Genomic DNA, 24,270 nt, shown 5'->3' with positions numbered 1-24,270 from the left:
CCTTGCTATGCACTGCCCACAACTAGCAGAGAGTTACCACAGCAATGTGCTGGATGAGCGAGTAATAATTTAAAACAACAACAAATAGGAACATCTGGGTGGCTTGTTGGTTGAGCGTCCAACTTCGGCTCAGGTCACGATCTCAAGGTTTGTGAGTTCGAGCCCTACATCAGGCTCACTGCGTCAGCGTGGAGCCCACTTTGGATCCTCTGTCCCCTCCTCTCTCTGCACCTCCCCTGCTTGCGCTCTCTCTCTTAAAAATAAATATATGTTAAAAAAATAATAATAATAATCAAATACATGAAGCTACATCAAATTTCTCAAGGAAATGCTTTCTAAATTATTTAGGGTAGCTCATAAGAGATCCATAAATTCAGTACATAAATATTGGAGCTATAGAACATACGACACAAGTCGTACCCTATATGTGAGAAGAGTTATCAAAGTAGTGTTATATTCTTAGAGTTATAAACTTAACAACGAAGATGATCATTCTTCCAATGCAGAAAGTTCTATCTGTCCATTAATAGTTTTTCCCTCCTGTGACTATTTACTCTTCTGATGAAGAGTAAATCCAGAAGATTCCACCAGAGAAAACAGTTCTGATATTTCATAATAAACATACCAACAATACATTATAGACTTTTCTGCCACCTCACAGATTTGAAAAGTGTTACGAAATCATGAAAAAAAAACTTCATGTTTTCCCCAACCTCACGACTTCCTACTAGTATAACTTGGGCAAACCTATTAGCCTTTCTCAGGCAATAGTGACTTCTCCGTAAGACAAGGGTCTCTTGCATGACGCTTTCGGTGACACTAACTGAAATGAGTTTAAAAGGATTTTCTAAACGATGAGGTACATTATAAGCTCACGGCATCATCAAACTCATTCTGCTACTGTGGCAGATGGGACATTTCTCTCCTAAGAACCAGAGAGATCTAAGAAAACTGACTTGTTCTCCCAAAACAGTGTTCTGCCAGATGCTATTACATAATTGTATTTTGTAAAGAAGTTAGAAAAGACAATGGATTAAGACTTGAAGTTCATTATCTCCACAGAGCATGTTTAGGCAGAATATCTGAATAAAACAAGAATGAAAACATTTCATTATTGCCTAAGATATTCTAGATAATGCCTTTTATTCTGACACCTTGAATCTATGCTTGCCTCATAGGTAACATTTTCAATTATTAAGCACTAGTTAATATCGCCAGTGTCGGCATGATCAGTAATTACCGCCTTAATAATCACAGGCATCTGATTCCAGCTGCTCCCATCTTTGATATAACCATGAGCAACAGCCTGGAGGACAGGAACTGACAGGGAAAGAATACAGCCGGGGGTCAAATTAATGCTGGTGTTGTACTAGCTTTCAGTGAGCTACTCTAGTCAGAGACACATGCTGAAAAGTAAGAGCACAGATTGAGAAAACGAGTGTCCTGAGAGTTTGCTACAAAATAAAATATTTTCTGAACATGAGAATGCCTTTGGAATCTAGCTCTGAAGAAGCCGGCTAAATAAATCATACCTTTAACAATCTCCTTTTGAGTAATTATAAAAAGAATGCATCTGCATACTCATTCCCCTGCCAGATAGGACTTTTCCCTTCCCCAGATGGTTGGGGTGAGTGTCTGTGCATATGGCAAGGGAAAAACAGCAGGAAGCTCAAAGTACTTAACTGTAAAAAGAAAAAGTGAGGCTTATGGAACATGTGCTGTGTAAGACACGGTAAGGGCCATGGAACCAAAGACCAACCAAAGAATGCAAGGCTGTGTCCTGGTCCCAGCTATGCTACTGTCTCCCCAAGAAATCCAGTTTGCTCTCTCGGGGCTTCTGCTTCATCATGTGGAAAGTAGTGATCCAACTAAATCAGTCTGGAGAGTTCTTCGCAGCCTTTGTGAAATTATCCAACACTGGAGATCAGCAGAAATAGGTAAAGCAGGTGTCAACTTGTGCGTAGGTGAGAAATCTTCTTGGCAAAATAGTGTCAAGTTTTTCCTCCTTCTTTGAAATAGAAGTAAAAATCCTACTACTGCATGGATCCTCTGTGAACACCACCAAGAGACCCAGCCTTTTAAGAGACAATTCTAGAAGAATACAGATTCTGCATCTGTTATAAACCAAATACATTTCAAGGAAATTTTGAGGAAAAAAAAATGGTCCCATGATAGTCCACTACCCCATGATGGGAGAATGAGAATGTGCGTGTGCGTGTGTGTGTGTGTGTGTGTGTGTGCATGCACACATGCATGTAAAGATGCGTATGTGTGTACAAACGTGTGTTTGTGCAGGAGTGTGTATATGCAGGTAGGTTGTGTGTGCATGCGTGTGTAAGGATGTGTATATGTGTACAAATGTATGTTTTTGCAGTATGTATATGTATGTTTGTGTAGGTAGGTGTGTGTGTGTATGTGTGCATCAAGTGGAGGCATGAACAATCCATCTCACTTCTTTTCTCCCTTTTTGCCTACTTTCCCTCCCCTAATCTCTTGCACTGAGTGCTTAATTTAATTTTTCCGAAGGCATGTGGGCAAGAAAGAGGTAAAAGAGATTGCCCACTTATTACTTAGGCTAGGTCAGAAACTATTCTGCATTAGTGAGTGGCTCTCTGCAGAATGAGGACACCCAAGGACTAGTGACGGTAGACAGGGATCAGAATCACCTGACTAAAAGCTTTTTCAATTTCTCTGTACCTTATCTTCTCTCCTGCCCTCACTGAGATTTGAATATGACTCTTGGAGGATATTCTTAATGTGCACATGTGTACACACATCACAGCTGCAGCAAATCACTGCTACTGATTTGCTGAGGTAGAATAAAGATTAAGGATCTTGCTGCGAATGTCCTTTCCTGCTCTAATACTTTGGACATGGCTTCTACCATTGTAATACTTTCTAATTAAGCAAACATATAACCAGAGAGCAACAGAAGGCAACACGACATAACTGTGCAGAAAACTGAGTGGCAGAGAAGATGAGGACTTCTAAAACAAGGGAAAATATTGTAACGTAGGGCTAATCAAAAGTGCTTTCATGGAGGAAGTGGGTATTGAGCTAAATTTGGTGCACAGATCTTAGACTAAGGAAGAGGTAAAGAAATGTGCTGGGGATCAGGTGTGTACAGCACCAACTATGTGCAGGGGGTCACAAGCTGGAAAGACAGAGAGGGGGGCAGCATCAGTGTTGGGAGTAGTGGCAGGTTGGACTGACCAGAATTAGTGGGGTCAGCTGACCTGAGGTTGCAAATGGCAACAGAGCCTGAACTTAGAGCAGTGACTGTAGAGTCACCACTGGCTATAAAGCAAGAGAATGCTGGAAGAAAACATGGGGCTGAAGAAGCTCCTTCAGATCCTGGTGCCCAAGACAGGTCAGAGCAGAAGGTTCTCACCTGGCATCCACGAACAGACTTAAGTATGCAACAGCCCCTGCCAATATACGCCACCCTTTTTCTGAATCCATATGCATACATGGATTTTTGCACAGGAAGGAAGATCCACACCATCTATGAGATTCTCAGAAAGGTACGTGACAACTACTTCCCCCACCTAACCCATATGCCACCCACACACAACACGAGAAAACTAAGACTTCAGGAAACAAAATGTTACAAATTTTCCTCAGGGTCTTCTCATTGTGCAGATGGGACAGATGAGTAAAGGGTAAAAGAAAGGAAAAGAGCAGCTATGTGGCACCATCCCATGCCATTCACAGAGGATCCGGATGGGGAGACTGAGAAGGCACCTTCCTGGGCTTGCTTTTTAGGGAGGTGTTGGTCAAAGGGAATTTCATGGACTGCACAAAGTACAATGCACAACATCCAAACGTCACCTGAATTGTTTTACACCTGAATAGGTTTACATATCAAACCTCTTTTGCCTAATGAAATCAGCTTCTCAGAGCTATAGTTTCATTTGATTAAAATGTAGCTAAATCATTCAGGAAACTAATTTAAGAAATTAAATCTAGTTAAGTATGGGGGCACCTGGGTGGCTATCAGTTAAGCACATGACCCTTGATTTCTGCTCAGGTCATGATCTCACTGTTTGTGAGTTTGAGCCCTGAATCAGGCTCTGCACTGACAGTGTGGAGGGAGCCTGCTTGGGATTCTCTCTCTCTCTCTCTCTCTCTCTCTCTCTCTCTCTCTCTCTCTATCTCTCTCTCTCTGTCCCTCCCCCCACCAAATAAATAAATAAACTTTAAAAAATCTAGTTAACTATGCTAATTCTCAATGGGGATATAAACAAGCTTTCAAAAAAAAGTAACAACAATCAGCTTTAAATCAAATACTGAAATTCACATCTGGCCACTTACTAAATAGAAAGGAATAATTATTTAGTAGGAATATTTATCAAAATTAGTATTTTAAAAACTAGCATCCACCCAGGTTGAAAGAACAAAATATGCCTTTCTCAGTCTTTATGTTACACCCAAAGTAGTGCTGGCTTTTCTGATATGCCAGTTAAATTTAGTTTGTTACTGGAACATGTGAATCATAAAAGCTGTACCTTTAGACGCATTTTCAGAGAAATTTATTTTTTGAAATCTCAACCTGGTAAGCAAACCTTTGAAGAAGTCTTAAAAATTTTGTTCTCAAAATATAAAGGCAGAAATGACACCTAGGAAAGGCTAATGAGCTATCAGTGTGGTACTCTGAAGTAAATCCTAACGTGTTAATTATCTCAGGTTTCCAGAAGGCTTCTTACCCTGAAGTATGCTCGGTTTTTGATTGTGCATTTCATGTTTCTATTTTTGATTGTGCATTCCGTATCATCTATCAAGTCTTCCCTTTCTCAATTCCAACCATTTGTGCCATTGTTAAGGATGCTCACATTAGGCCTAGATGACGGTTATAGATGTACTGCACTCCTATCTTCCTACTGTTCTGTGAATCTATTCAGAACATGGAGCACCTCTGACTAACTTCCATACAATGTGAGAAAACTAAGACTTCAGGAAACAAAATGTTACAAATTTTCCCAAGCACCCAACAAAGTATGCTAAATAAGCATACACCATTTAGAGAGCAGGTACAAATCTTACTGCGGATTCCAGTGTCCAAGGAAATGAAAAGCTCACCTCCCTGTTTTCTATAACTCAAATTTAATTTCTATTCTACCACTTGGGAAGATGGTATGATTTGGTAATTAACACGGTGGCAAAGTGATGAAGGTGGGGCTGCCGGGAACCTCTAGTCTCCATATCACCGTGCATACCCCTACTTGACTGTCACTGAATCAACCATCATTTTCAGTCCTTGACCTACTGGATACTAGCAGCGTTCAAAACTGATAAATGCTTTCTCCTTGAATCATACTACTTCCTTGGCTTCTATAATCTCATCTTCAAGGAGGAAAGTTTTCCTCCTTCGTCTCTGGCTACATATTTTTTGCTCCTTTGTCCTCCTCCCTCTTCTGTACCTAATCACTAAGTGCTGTAGTTCCATGGGATTCAGTTTAATAATCTACTCTATCCCTAGGTAATTCCAACTCCAGTAAAAAGTGTATCACAGGTCTGAGTCTTCTATGATGTCCAAACATACAATAACCTATTTGACATGATCATTTAAACATCTCCAAGACAGCTCAAATTGCAATTTCTTTCCCCATCTCACCTCTCCCCCAAATTGTTCCTCTTGTAGAATTCCCTTCTCGATGAATAGCCCCAGCATATACCCAGTTGCATGAAATGTCACCATCACACACTTGTACAGATATGTACCACCATCCACGCACATGTGCCATCCCCCCATACGGCTCTATGGAATGGCACCACCACCCACGTAGATGTTGGGAGTCACTAGGTTTCTCTCCCTCATTCTCAATATCTACTCCATCACCTAGGCCTAAAACTTCTACTTCTTGAACAGAACTTAAATGGTCTCTTCTTTTTCTCTAACCCCACCTCTCCAGGATGAGCTATAGATCTCTGATCTGAACCAGAAAAATGAACTCCAATGCCTTCCTATACTCAAGGAGTGTTCTCCTCCAATCAGAAGCCATTGCTAGCCTTCCAGGTCCTGTCACTCTTGCTCAATGGCTGCCCACTGTTCTCAGGATAAAGACTGGTATCATGATAGGCCCAGGTATGGTCCTGCCCATCCCCCTGTTCCAGCATCATCTCCCCCAACATTGTCCCTGGCTCTCTGTCCACCCCTGTACCTTGTTGTGGCCATGTTTCCTCCCAGTGTTGCAGTGGTCCTCTGCATAGGACTTCTTTCTCCTTTGCTTGAAGCATTCTCTATCCTCTGGCTTTCACCTCATTAACTTGTCACATCCTTCAGACCCCTCACCCCATTTTCTCAGGGAAGGCTTCCTCACCACCTCCTCAGAGCAGCTCAAAACCTTTTTTACAATCTTCATAACACTGCAAACCTCTTCTTCTCAGCAATTACTTCAACTGCAATTTTACCCTTTCTTTATGAGATCATTTGATGAATGTCCATCTCCTCTACTAGAGTGTCAGCTCCAAGACGATAAAGATCTGATCTGTCTTGTTCATCACTGACTCATCAGCACCTGGCACAGTGCCTGATTTCCCAACAGATGCCCAGTAACGATGTGTTGAATGAGCATTCTTGACAGAACAGAATAAATATTAATGAGAAAACTGGCAATGCCTCTATAAGCATATTCAAGAAGCAACAACAACACAACATCTTTTATAGCTTTCATCCTGAAATGTGAGCATGGAGGGGGATAGGGTTCAGCCAAGCAGATAAGGTGTGGTCCATGAGTCAAAGCTGCTCATTAGCATTACAGACTGAGAGACTGGGTAGTGGGAATCATAGGTGGTGGTCAAAATGAGATTGCCTACATTCTCGTTACCCCCACACCCAGGGTGAGGTAATAATGGGAAGAAAGGCTTGTTCTCCTCAATGAAAAAGGAGAAACCATGAGCTCCCCAGGCTCTCCTGCTTCCGCTTAAGGATAACCTTAATACTAGACAGCAAAAATTGACCGAATGTCTACCTTGTGCTGGCAAGGAACCTTAGATATATCATTATACCTGATCCACATTTATACTGCAGAATAGGTGTAACTGTCCCACGGTACAAATGAGGATACTCGGTTCCAGGAGATAAATAACTTTCCCAAGACCAAACAACCAGTAAATGAAAGAACCAGGATTCAGCCTTAAGGCTGTCTTCAAAGCCATTCAATTGATACCCTCCCTCCCCCCCCCCCCCCCCCCCCCGCGCCTGCCACTGCTGCCACTGTGGCTGCACATAAAAGGGCAGCTGCAAACAGCCAAAGCCTACTGGCTGCGGAGGACATAAGTGGCTGGGGAACAATGTAATCCAAAAGCAGTTTCAAAATCACTAGCCATCAAGAAGGGCCAGAGCAGCCAGAAGCAGTAACAACAGCAGGGAATAAGTCGGATGTGGTGTCTGTAGCACATGAGAAGCATATGTGAAGGCTGGAACCCAGAAGAAAAGTTCTCCACTATCAGACCCTGTCCTGCTCCAGTACCCTCTGGCAGGGAACAGTGAACCAAAGAGAGCTAAGGGCTGATGCTGATGCTAGAGGGCCTTGGCCAGACACATGTTGTTTTGTTTCCAAAACGAAACTAATGGAACTAACCCTAGAAATTTCCTTTGCTACACCAGTGGGAAGAGAAACACTTAAGGGGCTCAGTCAGCTAAGTGTCCGACTCCTGGTTTCATCTCAGGTCATGATTTCATGGTTTCATGAGTTTGAGCCCCGCATTGGGCTCTGCACTGACAGTGCTGTGGAGCCTGCTTGAGATTCTCTCTCTCCCTCTCTCTCTCTGCCCCTCCCCCATTCATGTTGTCTCTGTCTCAAAATAAATAAACTTAAAAAAAATTTTTTTAACATTTTTTTTAAAACCATAAATAAAATTTGAAAGTGTGTTGTTTTGAAAATACCCAATTTGATGGGGCGCCTGGGTGGCGCAGTCGGTTAAGCATCCGACTTCAGCCAGGTCACGATCTCGCAGTCCGGGAGTTCGAGCCCCGCGTCGGGCTCTGGGCTGATGGCTCAGAGCCTGGAGCCTGTTTCCCATTCTGTGTCTCCCTCTCTCTCTGCCCCTCCCCCGTTCATGCTCTGTCTCTCTCTGTCCCAAAAATAAATAAACGTTGAAAAAAAAATTAAAAAAAAAAAAAAAAAAAGAAAATACCCAATTTGAGGGGCACCCGGGTGGCTCAGTCGGTTGAGAGTCCGACTTCGGCTCAGGTCACGATCTCACGGTTTGTGGGTTCGAGCCCCACATTGGGCTCTGTGCTGACAGCTCAGAGCCTGGAACCTGCTTCCGATTCTGTGTCTCCCTCTCTTTCTGCCTCTCCTCTGCTCATCCTCTCTCTCTCTCTCTCTCTCTCTCTCTCTCTCTCAAAAATAAATAAACATTTTAAAAAATTGTGAAAATACCCAATTTGGGAAAATATACAGATAAAATTATTGGACTCCTTTCAATAGTCAACTGCACAGGCTTCAAATGTTTTGTAAGTGTGTGTGTGGGGGGGGTGTGGGTGTGGGTGTTTGTGTGTGTGTTTAAATAAAGTATGTATTACCTGACAAAGAGGCTTAGGAAGAATCAGACATACACGATACTAGAGGTTGCCTAGAAATCAGTATTTCCTAAAAGCATGTTTATATACAGAACCTTTACCAGGTTTTGTGTATAAACATCTATAAATATCCAGAAGAATCAGAAGGTGGGTGGGGAAATGCATTTTGAGACTAAGTAAGCCATAGGTCTTAGAGAGTCACTGGGGGTTTTTAGAAAGGAGAGGGAGATGATAATAGAAGCCATGTTTTTAAAGATAACACTCCAACAGCGTCCACAGCAAGGGGTGGAAGAAATCAGAAACTGGCACGGAGAGACCAGTAAGAAAGCTGCAGTGCTGAGGATCTGAATCACAAGAGCAGCCACCAGATCTGAAGGAGAGAGGACTCTCAAGATACCAGGAAGGAGAAACAGAGGGGCCCTGATCACTGAATATTAAGATAGCATACCAGTTATCTGCAAATAAAGTCCGACACACATGAAATATGGTAATATTTTAATTTTACACTGACATGCTGCTCCTTTAACCCACATTTGCTGAGCAGAATGCTAAGCACTGCTGGTACAAAGTGAGTTAAGATCAGTATTTAAGTATTTAGAAAGACAAATACAGACACAGAATGGAGGCTCCCCAGGATGACCAGGGACTGGGCCTAACTATAAATGGGTATAAGGGTTAGCTGGGACCCAATGGGGAGTTACTCAGATCAGAGGGCTGCAAGCAATCAGCAGAGGCGAAGAGTGGGAAGGGACAAGAGCAGGCAAAGAATGTGTCTGTTGTGCAAGATGAGAAGCTTCACCGAGGAGACATATACACAGGTGTTTCATCATTTACCTCCCTTGAGTGTGCCAGCTAGAGCCAGATTGGAGCTGAGGACATGAGCAGATGCCCCCTGAGTTGCCCTGAAGTTACCTTTAGCTCATTCTAATACTAAGATCTCCAATGGGTGGGGTTTTCCTTTTTTTACGAGTGTACAACGTATGCACTGGCATGTTAACATGCTAGGCATGCGCAGCTGAATAGAAGTGCCTCAGTAACAAAATATGTATAAATTCCTTCGTGCAGCAAGCTTCCTTCCCCTAGCACACTGAGTAAAAGCTTCTTGCACTAACCCCAAAAGAAGACAGTTCTTTGAGAACTATCTCCTTATTTGCTGCAAATACTTTTTGCTCAAACCAGGAGACTCAGGCTGTCTACTGGCTGACGTGCCCCAAGCAGCAGACCTTCGTGTTCGGTAATGCAAGGGAACTTACTGGGGTGATGGAAATGTTCTAAACATGGATTGTATTAATGGCTGTACAACTCTATATACGTTTACTAAAAATTATTGAAACTGTACTTCAATACAGTGGGTTAACTCTATGGTGTACAAATTATCCCTCAGTAAAACTATTCTTCAAAAGCAGTAAGAGCTACGGAAGAACAGTAATACAGGACATGGAGAATTGAGAGTGGGGGCAGGGGGTGGTGGGTAGCTGGCAGTTTTAAAATAGGTGCTCACAGAGGGCTTTACACTGAAGGTAATCTCTGAGCAAAGGCCTGAGGAAGGTGAGGGCATGAGTCGGGGACAGCCAGGAGGAGGTGCACTCCAGGCACAGAGAGCCATGAACTATGTGCACAGGTTCTAAAGCAGAAAAGGCCAGCGAGACTAGAGCAGGAGTGGACAAGGAAAGAATAGAAGGACAGGGAATAAGAGGGAGGACAGATGGTGCAGAGGGTATTGTTCTTGGGATGGAAGCTATTGCAGTTTTGAGCAAAAGAGTAACACACCCTATGTCAGGTGTTGAAAGGATCACTCTGGCCACTGCAGTGAGGGGAATCAGTGCAAGGCACAGGAGACCCACTGGGAACCTGTTGCAGTAAGTTAAGCAAGAAGTGATGCTGACTGGGCTCCCAGTGGTAGCAAGGATGTGGTGAGGTGGTGAGAAACAGTCAGATTTGGGGGTACTGAAGGTAGAACAAGCAGAACTTCCTCGCTGCTTCGATAGGAGTTGTCAGAGAAGGAAACAAAGGATGGCTCCAAGGTTTGGGGTTTGAGCAACTAAAGATGCAGAGACCCTGGATGAGGCAGGTTTGGAAGAAGCAAATTTAAAAGCATGTATCAGGAATTCTGTCACTCTGCCATGTTATTTAAGCCTAAATTACTTCCGGTAATTTTGACAACTTTCTTTTAAAGATCATCATCACTATAGGGTGAGTTTCCTTCCAATACATTCATCAGTTAAAGTATTTTAGAAAAATGAATTGGCCATGCAAAACGTAGAAATGTTTATTTAAAATCCTAATTCTTGGTCTTTCTTGTATCCTGAGGATGGCTGAACAGCTTTTCTTATATAACTTCTCGATTATACTTCTAATGACATTAGTCTTAACCTGCTTGGAAAGGTACTGCTGGTGGTCCAAGCTAACTAATAAAAGTGCAGTGACCCCAAATGGCAGTCACTCATCCCTGAGCAATTCTTCCTAAAGGATCCAGCTGAGCTGGAAAAAGCACTAATCGAAGGATGTCGGGATACTTTAATGAAATCCACCTCCTATAAAAATATCAACGTTAGAGCAAAATTCATGAAGCATCACAAAGAAGTGCCAAAATTCAAGGTCAATCTCTCTGGTGAGTTATTTCTCCTTAGAAGAAAGCTAGTATAAAGAGATGAAGGTAGGAAAGGTTGGATTCCTATCTAGAGATTTAAGTAATACTCTCATTTCATGAAATGCAATTTTTCCTTCTCGCACTTCTAAATTTATGTGTGTGTTTGATTCTCTCCATTTATTCTGAACATTTGGCCACCAGACTTCTCTATGTGATCATTATCATTAATACGTGAGTTAGAAATACAAATTAGACTCAGCAGCTGTGCCCAAGGCCATTACTTCCTATAATTTGGCACAGATGGCCAAAAAGATGATTTTGGCAGAATGGCCAAATGCTAACCACCTAATGAGGCTGCAGTCTCAAAACTAACTGATGGTAAATGAATTTTACAGTTATCTTCACCCCTCTCTTTTCTCTTACTCCCTCTCTCATTCTCTCTCTCTCTCTCCCTCTCCTTGACTCTCTCTCATTCTCTCTCTCTCTCTCTCTCTCTCTCTCTCTCTTTCTCTCTCTCTCTCCTGTCCTTGACATAAAAGGCAGAAACATATACCCTAACCCTGTTTTGGGCAAAGTTGTAAACGAAGCGTTTTACCTGGTTTTCTAGAAGGTAGCTCAATACAACAATTCCAATTCTGAAATGGTCATTCTTTAGGTCAAAAAATCTTTTTCTTCAACTCAAAAATAATTGTATTAAAAACTTTCCGGCGGGGGCAGGGGGGTACTTTCCTGCAATAGGGATTAAGCTGGTTTATCCTAACTCGGTGTCAGAGAAACCACCAAAGAGCTATACTGATGATTAATTAAATTAGGAGGGGCAAATATATAAGTATGGTATGTGCCTTTCATTCATACACTGACACACCTCAAAATGACTTCTCTTAAACTTGTAATTAGGCAACATTCTCACCATGCAAAACGCTGATCACTTTCATAGATGTCTAAAATTCATTTATAATTCCATAAACTGTCTAATGACAAGTTTCTTCATTTCCTTATCTATATATGGGTGCTTAAACAGTTTGCCTATCTTCCCCAAATTCCTGATAATAGAAATATTTTGATGCTTTAAGTTCATGATAGTTAAGAAGGTCACAAAATTCCTTCCCCTGAGGCACAAGAGATACACAGTCATACTATTTCAGCCTATTTCAGTCTCTAAGAACAGAAATTACATTTAAAAGCCTATTAAAAACCTGCACAGCACCTTCTGAACCCTCCCAAAAATGAAGAGCGAATGACAATTCAAAACTGTAACTTCTCTGCTCCCAAAATCCTGCCGTAAAGACCTTACACTATTCTGCTGCAGTTCACTACTGACCTATGAGATCAATGACTCATAAAATTTCATGCACAGGAGAAACAGCATGCTCCATTTGGCTCATATAATTCCGTGTAATCACCATCAATGGTCTCAGTCTAAAAAGGTATAAACTAAAAGCATCTGACTTTATCTTATACAGGCATGTACATTTTTTAAACCCATCTAACAACTTCGATGTTGGACATTATAATGAGGACATTTATAAAGATGCTCTCCACAGCAATACACCTGATTAGTTGTACACAAATCCAAGTGGAAAGTTAGAACTTCTCTATTTTAGCAGGGAAGATATTAATCACACATTGTGACTTCTATCAAGACGGGGCACTTGTTTAGTAAAGAATTGCCTACAATGCGTAAAGGTTCATTGAGTATCCAGAGAGCTATGTGACCTCAGAACTGATCTGACTTGCTATTTTGAATGTGGATGACAAGAAAGCTGAGGCCCAGATCCAGGTGGCATGGATAATTCTAGGGAGGTAGGAATAAGAAAAAGAGTGTGAGCAGGCCACGGTGCTCTAGGCTTGCAGCTCCCAAATTAGACCTACCGTGAGAATCACTCAGGGAAAGTTTTTTAATATGCACTTGCTCAGCACCAACGCAGACTCAAACACAATAAACAAGGAGGCTCCAGGAATCTACATTTTTAAAACAATTCTAGGTCATTCTGAGGACTGGCCCCTTTGCAAACCTCCGGGCTAGACTCATTTGTAGAACAGTGATAATACATAATATTCTAAAGCAAGATCCCAGAATGTATCATTTTCTAAAGCAACATTCCAGAATGACCACTCAAAAGCACTACCGGAGCTTTTTTAACATAAACAGAGCATTTAAAAAATACATTATTTTGTTCTCATGATTCTTAATGCTATCCCAGTGTATACAGAAGGAGATACAGACTTCTGAGATCAAGCCTGCCCAGGCAGAACTGAAAACTCAAGGCATCTGACTCTGAGTCCCCTTGCTCTTCCAAACCATGTCATTGTGCCTGCCCCCAGCGTCACCGTCACCTCACTCCACAGAAATACTACCAGTGAGGGATTTTCTGTTCTGTTCTGTGAGAACAGCCTTGAGAAAAGGCCTTCTCAACTCTGGCACTGCCATGTAGGAAGCCTGGAAGTTGGCCAGGGAGAGAATTGCGGCTGCCTTCCATGAGACGATCCTCCTTCCTGGCTGAGATACTGGGGGGTGCCATGCTATCACAGAGAAAGACCCTCTCCTGAAACTGTCAATACACTCCCATCCCTGAGGTCAACCATGAGGCTCCAGGTAAGGAGAGGCACCTGATCCTAAAAGAAAGCTCCTGAGTCAGTGAGATCAAGCTTCCTAAGTATCTTGGTTAACAGTGCGTCCAATCCATTAGGTGGGCTCACTTAATATTGAGATACAAGAGGTCCTCTTACATCCTTTCCTCTATCTATTAATCAAAAAAAGGAACAGTAACCAACAGCTGCTGATTGAAGCACTGAAAGTTCACATATGAACAAAGAACGATGGCAATAAAATTCTGAAGCAATCACAGGATGTGGTTTTTCAAAAAGAGGTGAATACAGAGGAAGCAGAAGAACTCTAATAACACAGTGACCGAAAAGAAAAATACACGAATCAAGGCACATAGTTAGAGGTTCCGGGAATTTTATGCCCCATTAGGTCCAGAGGTAAAGAACATCCTCAATTTCACAGACAATAGGTAGTGCTTTTGGTACTACATAGTTAAACCACATAACTAATGCCTCCTGTCCTAATTCCATGCTGACCACACCGTTAGAGCCAGGAGAGAATGTGCTGGCCAAAGAATTCCACCCACATCTGCAAACCCACTGACAGTTACATACATCACATACATTAATATTTCATTTAAAGCTATCGACACAATGTGAGCAACACTAATTGAACACCATGAAACACAGAAATCAAAAATGGACAACTTTGTAAAAGATTACAACGTCAGAGAAGGGAAATTTATCATAAAACCCTACAGATGACACTAAGATTCACAAATTAGGATTTCAATAAAAAGTCTAATTAAATGCTGTGTAGAAAGGCCTAAGGGGCTGTGCATGAGTTTCTCAAATGACGTTTGATCAATTAGGAAACTCTATCTGTAGGTGATATTAAATATCTTCAAGAAATGATAAATAGCTTTGACCCAAAGCCAAAGAAGATAAGCTATGCCCAAATTAAATCAGATTGTAGGTAATTAATGTTTTCATAGAAGAAAGAACCAAAACCTTCATTCCATATTTCTTTAGGCTTTGAATTCTTGAAAAACCAATCAGCCATATCAGCTCGTGGACATCATCAGTCTGGGAAAGACTAGTGACTCTTCGAAGCCGAAGGGTTATTGGATTATATCTACACTACTGCCTATCACAGACAGCATTAAAAAAATGTCTCCTTTCGGGGAATGTCAAACAGAGCAGATGAGGAAGCAAGTCAAAGAGGGACTCTACCAAAATAAATCTCTTCCATTCAGATATCTACCTCAATTATGAACCTAAATTTCTAAAGTAATAACCATAGCTATTGCTTGGGGAGTGGTTGAAAATATCTTCATATTTAAAGGAGACATGTTTTTCTTAGTAATATAATTTTCTAACTTTGCTGGTTTATGAATTCAACGCAAACACAAGATCTGGCACTGATGCCATCTTGGTTACTGTATTTTTCATTGTAGAATCCACACTTCACTGTAATTAATACCCACTTCCCATCAAACCTTTTTGAATTTAATTTTACTATGTTCTCTTCCAGACCCACAGTGATCAAAGAAACGGGTAAATGATATTCTATCCTTGACAATCGATCACAAATTTAGCATTAGCAATTCCCTAAGCCTGTTTTATTTTAGGTATGTAAATTAATATTACTAACCAATTCCTAAAAATACATCGTAATTATTAAATTGCAACACAGTTAAACAAACACTGAAATAAGTACATCCATACATAACACACCAGAGCACACGTAGCACATGAAATAGCCTTTTCTGAAAAGTTGTGCTTTGTGATTGATGATAGGATAAAATCAAAATTTAGCTTGGCATATGGATTCCTAAAGTTTACTGTTCAGGTTACCTTCTCGTAAGTGACTTTTGTTATTACTGCCACAAAAGTCACCAGTGCAATGTACTGCTTGAAGGTCCCACTGCTGTCTGGACTACCCCCAAGACCACGAGCTATGGGGGGTGACCCTGAAAAAAGTCCGGACACGCTGACCTCATCTGTACCCCTAGGTAGTCAGAGAACTGGATGATGTGAAAAAGTAGAAAAATTACCGTTTGTGAGGAGGAGTTGTTGCTTGGTGGGAGTTGGGGGAAGGGCGGATAGTGGTACAGAGAACAAAGGAAAAAAACGACTTGACTAGAAAGTATTCTCTTTGGGAAGCCTTTAATCCTATCTGAGTTGAAAGTGAATTTGAGGAGTTTTTTCTTTGAGCCTGGTGAGCTCTTGACCTTTTCATAAAATTTACATAATTCCCCATGAAGGAAACCCCTAGTTGTCTAGAAGAATGTAGGCAACCATACCGTGACCTCACAGAAAGGCTAGGAGGTCTGTACCGACCAGGTCCCGGATGCTATTATTAATTCCACAGGGGGCACAAGGGGACCCCTGAGGAAAACCGATTATAGAGCCCTCAGTGAGCTGCCTAGGCAGGAGGAAAGGGACCCTCCCTCCTTTTTCCTGTGGCCAGGCTGAGCCTCGAGGATGAGTAGAAAACAGGGGAAGATAGCTTGCCAGACAGGAAAGACACCAAGACACAGGTCTCTCTCCCTTGGGGGCCCACCCAAGCAGCTCACCACTCACTCAAAACTCCATTACACTAAGAGGCTAGCTCCTCCGTAAGGCTGGCAGACCAGGTTAAGACATTTTATATGGTACATGAAACTTAAGTGTATCCTACCCACATTTGGGGGAAGGCAAAGGCGGGGCAGTACAGAGAGGCAGGGGGAATTAGGCAGCACCAAGATTGTATTATGCACCAGGTATTGCGCTGCACGCATATTTTATTTAATCTCAGAATAGCCCTACAGTCTAGGTAATAGAAGTCCCATGTTACAGATGAGGAAAATGGGACCTGGAGGGCATATGTAGCCAGACTGTAGACAACAGAGCCAGGAAGTGTCAGATTTAGGATTCAAATCCGGGCCCCCAGGCTCATGTTCTGCAGGCTGAGCCGTGCTCCCCTGCACATACAAGTGAAGAACTAGAACTCACAAATAACAAGGCTTCTAAGTGATGATTTAAATGAAGTACCAGAACTTATGTCATAAAAAATTGCAAAATGCCTCCTCCACTGCTCCTGGAGTCTGTCCCATTAGCACTGAATGTGTTCCCACTGAAGCACTCAGCCAGGATGGGACTAGTTATTCGATCCATATCCTGTATGCCAAACCGGTTGCGGGGTTTGGGGGAGGAAGTGGTGGTGGGGAGTGGGGGAGCCCTGGAGCCCTGTTTCTAAGTAGCTGGAACTGGCTCATCTGGCATGGAGAGAGGAATATATTATGCCTCAAATAAACATGTAGGAGAAAGTCAAGAGTCTAAGAAAACTGCCAAAGATTTTCCTTCTTCATTTAAAAATCATCTTATCAGGTCGGTAATTTCAACCTTACAGAACTAATTTAGACAAACTTACAGTTTTCTGTGGTTTCGCTTTATGCGGAACTAATCTGACTCCAAAGCAAGTTTACAAAACCGTTTTTACATATAGTTCTTTTAAAAATCTCACCAAAGTTTATTGTGCTGTATGTCTAAATCGAATTCAATTAAATGCATTAATGCATTGCAGTGTGCATCTGAAACAAGGCAAGAACAAAAAAAAAAACTCATGAAGTTCAGCACTTCCTCAGCCTAGGAAAGATCTCAGCAAGAAGGCGATGGGAATTGAAGGACCCACTTAGACTTAGACGTGACAGGACCAGGAGATGGTGAACAAAAGAAATTCCATCTATTAACCCCCAGTAAGAGAGGAAGTAAGACGTTCTAAGGTAAATTCACAAATTCTAGTCTCCACTCTGGAAGAAATTCCAAAATAACATCAGCCAGTTATATAAGGACAAGGAAAGGGGAGTAAGGTACTACCTAACACAGAGATTCTCTCCACTGGTCTACAGTCACTGTCACCAAAAGACTAAATAAGAAAGGGAGACTCCTCACATCATTGGCTCTGAATAGTGTCCATTACTTTCCACATACATCCGTGAAGAGCAAATCATCATACTTGATGGGAGTTAAATCCCCCCAACTTTAAAGCAAACTCCTATCGTGCCAAGTGTCCTCAGTGCTAGACTCTGGCTAGCTATGACACGTTTCTATTTTATTTCCTCCCGTTACCTTGTGCCCACCATCCTACCCACTCACTGCAGATCTAGTACCTGAATACAAATCTTTCTGCTTGCTTGTCACATTTTTTTTTTCATATCTTCATTCAGGTAACAAAAATACTGACCTAAGCAAGACCAAGAACAGAGTACATTTATTTGTCACCCTGGGTTTGAGTGTCTATTTTCAAAGAGCTAGCAAGCAGCTTAAATTTCTCCTCACTTGCCCCATAGATATGAGACTCCATCAAAGGTGTATCCAACATCACAATCTGCATCTGCAAGAGCCTCCCTGACCTCTAAATCTATGGCCCTGCTAAGAGAAAATGTCTCCACTGACATGGTCTTCTCTCATCTAATTTGCACAATCTCCTGCCCATACTTGAAACTCCAGATAGTTGTCCAACTCCAACTGAATTCATGTAAAATATCTGTGTACACTTTCTTTCTACATAAAAGCGGTATCATGAGAGGAAGTCAGGTGCCAGATGCTGGATGTTACGAATATGGACACACTGGGGCACCTGGGTGGCTCAGTCAGTTGAGTGACCAACCCTTGATTTTGGCTCAGGTGACAATCCCAGGGTATCTAGCCCGGTGTCAGGCTCTGTGCTAAACGAGAGGCCTGCTTGGGATTCTCTCTTTCTCTCTCTCCCTTTGTCCCTCTCCCCTGCTTGTGTTCCCCCTCTCTAGAATAAAATTTTTAAAAAAATTTTTTAAGAATACAGGCACACCATAATAGTTAATGAGTATTTACTGTTTGCCGGACTCTGCATAGAGAATTTAATACTTGGTTCGTCCCTTGCCCTATGTCAGTCTTTAAGAAGAATCAGTACTATTGTCTCCAGATTCTCCCCCATGTCTACAACTCTCTGCTAGTCTCCTTCACCACCCTGCCTTCCTCCACCCCCTGCCACATACCCCTACTTCCATGTTCTGGCTGCACTCCATCTTGGAGACCATATTTCTGACCACACAGCTTGTGTCATCCCTTCAGCAACAATGATGAGCTCATCAATATTAGATATCATGAGCATCATCCTCTCAACTCACATTTCCAACTGACTGTCGCTTCCTTTCCATCACTGACGGGATCTTCATTTACTAGAATCAGACCCAGCCATCAAGGTTCAGCACTAATCCTCCTCCTACACAGGAATAATCTGACCTCTACAATCAGAGTACTTTTTCATTTTTTTCCTGTATCTGGGCTTCTACGGAATCTGGTATCTGTATCTTAGCATTTAACACACAACTGCCTGAAAATCACAATTATGTACATGTCTATAACTTCCCTTAGGTAATCAGCAGAGAAGGAGAGGTGTGAAGTGAGGAGGGCTACTGAGGTTGGAAGCTGTCTTTCATGGGTCTGGTTTAACTTCCCACAGTCTCTGATTCTCTATCTATACAATGGAAATAAAATCCCTACTTTACAAGGACGTTAGGGAGACAATATAGACAGTAGTCTTCCAAACACGGAAAACATGAAAGAAGCTGTAAAAGTGGAAGCTACCAGGAACAGTAAGTTTGTTTGCTCTGATTCCTTGAGGGCAGAGCTGTTCTCCCCACAGGGCCAAGCTAAGACTTAGTTATGTTAGTATTAACCAACATTTCCATAGCTCTTTACTAGAGGTGCGACATACTTCCAGGAATTGAAAACTGAAATGCATTTCCTATGAAAGCATCCTTCTAGAGGGAGATTTTAAAATAAGAGAACTCTTGGAAGCCACTGTTCAAATCTTCACTTTTTTTTTTTAACTACATCTTTTTGGATCCACAAAAGAAATGACATAAATAACTACTTTCTGACCCCACCAGGTCTGCTTCAGTGAAATCCACTGACATCTCTGTAGTATCAGTAGAAACGTAAGAAAATGGCAGCTTTTCAAAAGGTATTTGCTTTATTACAAGATGCTGTTATTTAAGAAGTAAACAATATTTTTTATGTCAGTGTGCTAGGAGTGAATATCCTTTGGGAGTTCCTGTTTATGGTATTCCACCCCCCCCCCCCCCTTTGGAATACTGCAGTATTCTGTGGTGGGTTTTCAGCAAATTACCTAAAGCCTTAATAACAGGTTTTCACTGAAAGGCTCAGGATGCTCCTTTTTCTTTTCTTTTTTTCTTTTTTAATGTTTATTTACATCTGAGAGAGAGAGAGAGAGAGAGAGAGAGAGAGAGAGAGAGAGAAAGCTTAAGCGAAAGAGGGGCAGAGACAGGGGGAGACAGACTCTGAAGCAGGCTCTAGGCTCTAAGCTGTCAGCACAGAGGCAGATGTGCGGCTGGAACTCACAAACCATAAGATCATGACCTGAGCTGAAGTTGGACGCTTAACCAACTGAGCCACCCAGGTGCCCCAGGATGCTCCTTTTTCTGACCAACTTTTTATTCTACCTCCACCTACAATGTCAAGTACCTGATCTACTTTTTCTATACTTTATTGTATGTGCCCAGAAAAAAAAAATTAACCCAGGAACACAAGAAGTTTTAAATTATAAATGCTTTTGTTTCACCAGTTTAAAAAAAAAAAATCCTCTTTTGGAGCACTTCATTTTCTTTTATTTTCTCTGAGGTATAAGAGAGAGACCGAGGAACTCTAAAAAACAAACTTGGACCTGTTTATTGAAGAAAGGATATGGCACATTTTTTAGACTTACTATCAAAACCAGAAAACTCCTAATCACTCTTACAGTGATAGATGTATTTGCTCACATCAGTATTCTATAAGAGAAAAATAGTTAAGAACTGAATGAGAGCTCAGTAGCTATAGATTGCAACTGGCAGGCCACAGGCCACATGTGGCCCAAATACATTTTTAGTGTGGTCCTTACAGTTTATAAAATTAAGGACACTTCACATAAAAACATGTAAGCTTATGATTCCCTTGTTTTACAACCAGGGTGGCAACAATCAGCTACAGGCACGTTGGAGCTGCCCTTTTAATAGTGGTTTTCATGTTCCACAGGCCACAATCCACAACCCCCCCTCCCACATGGCAGGACCACTGGGCCTGCTCCACTCCTTTATCTTACCTGTGCACTGGAAATGCAGACCCAGGGTTTTTTTTTTTTTAAAGCAAAGAACCTGGATCCAAAAAGGGCTTCCCCATTCACTAGCTCTGTGACCTTCCACAAGCTCTGAGTCTTGGGTCCCTTCAGTTTTAACCTGAAGCTAATCCCTTGACCTCATCAGGTTGTTGTGGGGAATAAAAAAGAAGAGTGGAAAAGTACTTCGTAAACTGTAATATAAAATATTTGTCATCTTTATTCATTTCCCAGTCCCCTGTCACTTGTATAAATGCCCTCTACTTACCTCAGCTGTTACTGGCTTCCTTGTTCCTCATATTGCTACTCTGTATGACACAGTTTAATAGCTAAATAAAAAGAATTTGATATATTTCCTTGCCTCATTTAATAAAAGGTAAGAAGATGAACAAATATCAAAGAAAAAGTGTATTACCGAATGTCAGTGGATCTTTACTAGGTCCTTTCTGTTTGTAATGAAGGTATGAAATTAGTGCAAAGTGTAATTACTGGATCGCTGATCCCTTCAAGGGCTGTTGCAAGTTCATCCACTAGGCACCTGAGGCCTCAAAGTAAAACTCACAGCCCCATCATTAGGGGTTCCTGTGAGATATGAGCATTGATCTCCTCCCTGGGCCTCACCCAGTGCTCTGGTAAATGATCTGGTCCAACAGGAAAACAAAACAAAACAAAACAAAACAAAAAACACAAAAGGATCTATGAGGCTCTCTCTGTGCCTCCCTCCTCTCAACATTTCAATAGAAGCTCCAAAACCTTAGAATCTGCAGTAATAAGCCATGGCACAAATTCTACACCTATATCTATCAACATATAGATATATGTAAAAAACAAAACAAAACAAAAACATAAGAGCCTTGGAATAAGAATCTTCTCACAAATGGGCAGAGGTGCAGACAACTGCACTTAAATAATGTTGCAGTGCCCACAGAAATGTTAGCAAAGATTTCTGTCGTGAATGCTCTCTCCTTACATTAGGAATTCACTTATGTATTCCTGTTCTGGTCCATTTGCAATAGACCACCCTTGTGGGAGGAACCACAATTAATTTCCTCTTTTACTTTTAATATGAAGATAATCATGCCTGAGTGAACTGCAGGATATAATGTGGAATTAGAAGGGAAAGGGGATTTTCACTGGACTCATTGTTCTTTATAAGATCTCCAAAATTGGAGTACTTTATGATTCAAGGCACAATCCGTCGAAAACCCCGTCTGACGAATCCGTTTTGAAGCATACCATATAGCGCATTACCGCTTTCCTTGAAGTTGAATGAAACCATGCCCAGAATACATATTAACGGTTGCCAAATCACCACATGGCCCTCAGCGTGTATTTTATTTTTTTTGAACGTAATAAATAACAACATCATTTTTTAAAAAACTACTTCTTTCAATAGACGGCCCAAGGCTGATGTTTAAGCAAGTCTCCTTGGCAACCAAAGAGCACAGTACGTCTCGGGCTGGGGGAAGGGGAGAAGGCGGGGGAGCAACTCCACGGTTGGTAGAATAAGTAACGGGAGTAGTAATTGCTCCCGCTAGACGACGCTGGTAGAGCTGCACCGGCCGCATACCCCTGAAATTTTAACTCCTGTCTCGCCCCCACTGGCGCACCAGCGGCCTCCCACCCCCTCCCTCCGGGCCACAGGCACCTACCCCGAACAGGTTACAAGGAGAGACTGGCTTACCCGATGGGGTGAGCGGTCTGCTGGGTTATGTATGTACCCGAGTCGGCAGCGCAGGCACCGGGCGCTCCCTGATGCACAACGGCTCTGCTTCTCCCCCACGATGCTGAGGTTAAGAGAAACCGCAGTAGCTTCGCACTGTCGGTTTGGGGATGCAGTTGTGAAGACAAGAGCTCTAGCGTGTATGTATATGTGTGTGCGCGAGCGCGTGTGTTCAGTGAGTAAGCGTGTGTGTGTGTGTGTGTGTGTGTGTGCCCGCGCGCTCCCGGACTCTCCCGCGGGGAAACAGTGTTTGCTAGTAAATAAAAAGCAGCAGCCAGCACCGCAGGTGGCGCGTCCCAGCTCGCTCTGCCCCAGGCGGCCGCGTCTGCCTGGAGACGCACCTTGGCGGACCCCGGGGCGGGTTCAGACCGTGATGCGGCTCCGCCCCCTCCCGCCTCAGGCGAGCCAGCGCGCACGCCCGCCCCCTCCCTCTGCGCCGGCCAGCCCGCGCGCACGCTCCCCTCCTCCCACACCAGCCGCCGGGGAGGCGCGCACGCCGCGCTTTCCCCACCCCCCACCCCCGCTCCCGACGGCGAGCCAGCGCGCGCTCCCGCTCTCCCCGGAAGTCCCCCTCCTCCGCGCAGCCCGACTTCGTGCTCTTTGGCACCTGCGCTGTGGGCCGCTGGGTCAGAACTACAGTCGGCCTGCGCCCGAAGCTGTGGTGACCGATACCCGAGAACCCAACCTACCTGCTCCCAGAATCCCTTCCCATGGCTGGAGAGCAACTGGCGGGAACAGACGGTGTGACCTCAAGCGCTGTCCCTCTGCTTCCCTGACACTACTGACTTGAAAAGTTCACATCGCCACTATTCCTAGCCACCCCTCTATGGCTTTATGGTAATGTTGGGAAAGACTTCACGGTAACTTTAAGGTTGGATGGGAGCCCTGAACCTGAGAAATGAGGAAGGGTATTTTGGTTACAGCTAATTCAGCATTAACACCGTAAACAGACAACAACCTCTGTTAAACTTAAGGGCTTGGCCCACTCTTGTGCCACTTGAGGGTCATTGATGTCATTCCTATGTATAACATGCTTACAGCACACACTGAAGCAAAGTGGACAACTTTAATAGGTAAAAATATTCCATATTCCACTTTTGCAATGAAAACCTTGGTCCGGTGCAGAGTTAAGCCATCAGGTATAAGAAAAATGAAACTAAATTGGGGTAAATTGTGCTTTGTTTAAAGTTCAGGGTTTAAACTACCACAAAGATGGAATTTCACAGAATGGTTAAGCCTCCTCTCTGGCAGGTTTGTGTTCTACACTTGAGCTAGGAATAGTGCCTTGATCTACTTGTAGGTGTCAACATTTCCATTAGCCTCAAAACAATTTTTGAGGTTCGGCAATTTTTTCACTTTCAGACCCACAGGTTTTATGGGGCTCTTTGCTACCCCTGCCCCATACCTTGGGGCCTGACTCTCTGGCTTCCAGTCCATCATTCCCGGACTCTAGGGCACTGGAGGCCTACTTATCTAGCAGTCTTGGACCCCAGGATAGAAGGTGGGAAGAATGACAAACGACAGACTACAAACACTAGGTGCAGTGCTATTCTCTAGAATTTTTCATATGCATTTGTTATTTTTCATGGGGTGTGATTTCATGCCAGAAGAATAAATGTGAAAGCATGTTTGAACCCAAAATACTGACTATGACTGGTGTCAATAAACACTTCTTTAAGATTCATAAAATATTTGTTATTAAGTTGAATGCACTTAAAATTTTAAAACCATCTAAGAGCTCC

General features: G+C 42.6%; 1 protein-coding gene across 14 annotated transcripts in view; it reads right to left on the bottom strand.

Moving 5' to 3' along the window:
• KLHL32 (kelch like family member 32) overlaps positions 1–23,080 on the bottom strand; it is a 244,345-nt gene extending 221,265 nt beyond the window's left edge. For 8 of the 14 annotated variants that reach the window (XM_045057865.1, XM_045057864.1, XM_045057869.1 and 5 more), the window contains exon 1: positions 22,490–22,915. The gene's annotated coding sequence lies outside the window, so the exon portion shown is untranslated. Of the gene's footprint in view, positions 1–21,073; positions 21,135–22,489 lie in introns of all 14 variants that reach the window. The other 6 variants (XM_019830992.3, XM_019830994.3, XM_019830995.3 and 3 more) reach the window with 4 other exon arrangements.
• Between the last annotated feature and the right edge of the window lie 1,190 nt (positions 23,081–24,270).

The sequence above is a fragment of the Felis catus genome, chromosome B2 (genome assembly GCF_018350175.1).
Source record: "Felis catus isolate Fca126 chromosome B2, F.catus_Fca126_mat1.0, whole genome shotgun sequence".
NCBI classification, from domain to species: Eukaryota; Metazoa; Chordata; class Mammalia; order Carnivora; family Felidae; genus Felis; species Felis catus.
Note: the sequence above shows the minus strand (reverse complement) of the source record. Positions and strands in the feature narration are given on the sequence as shown.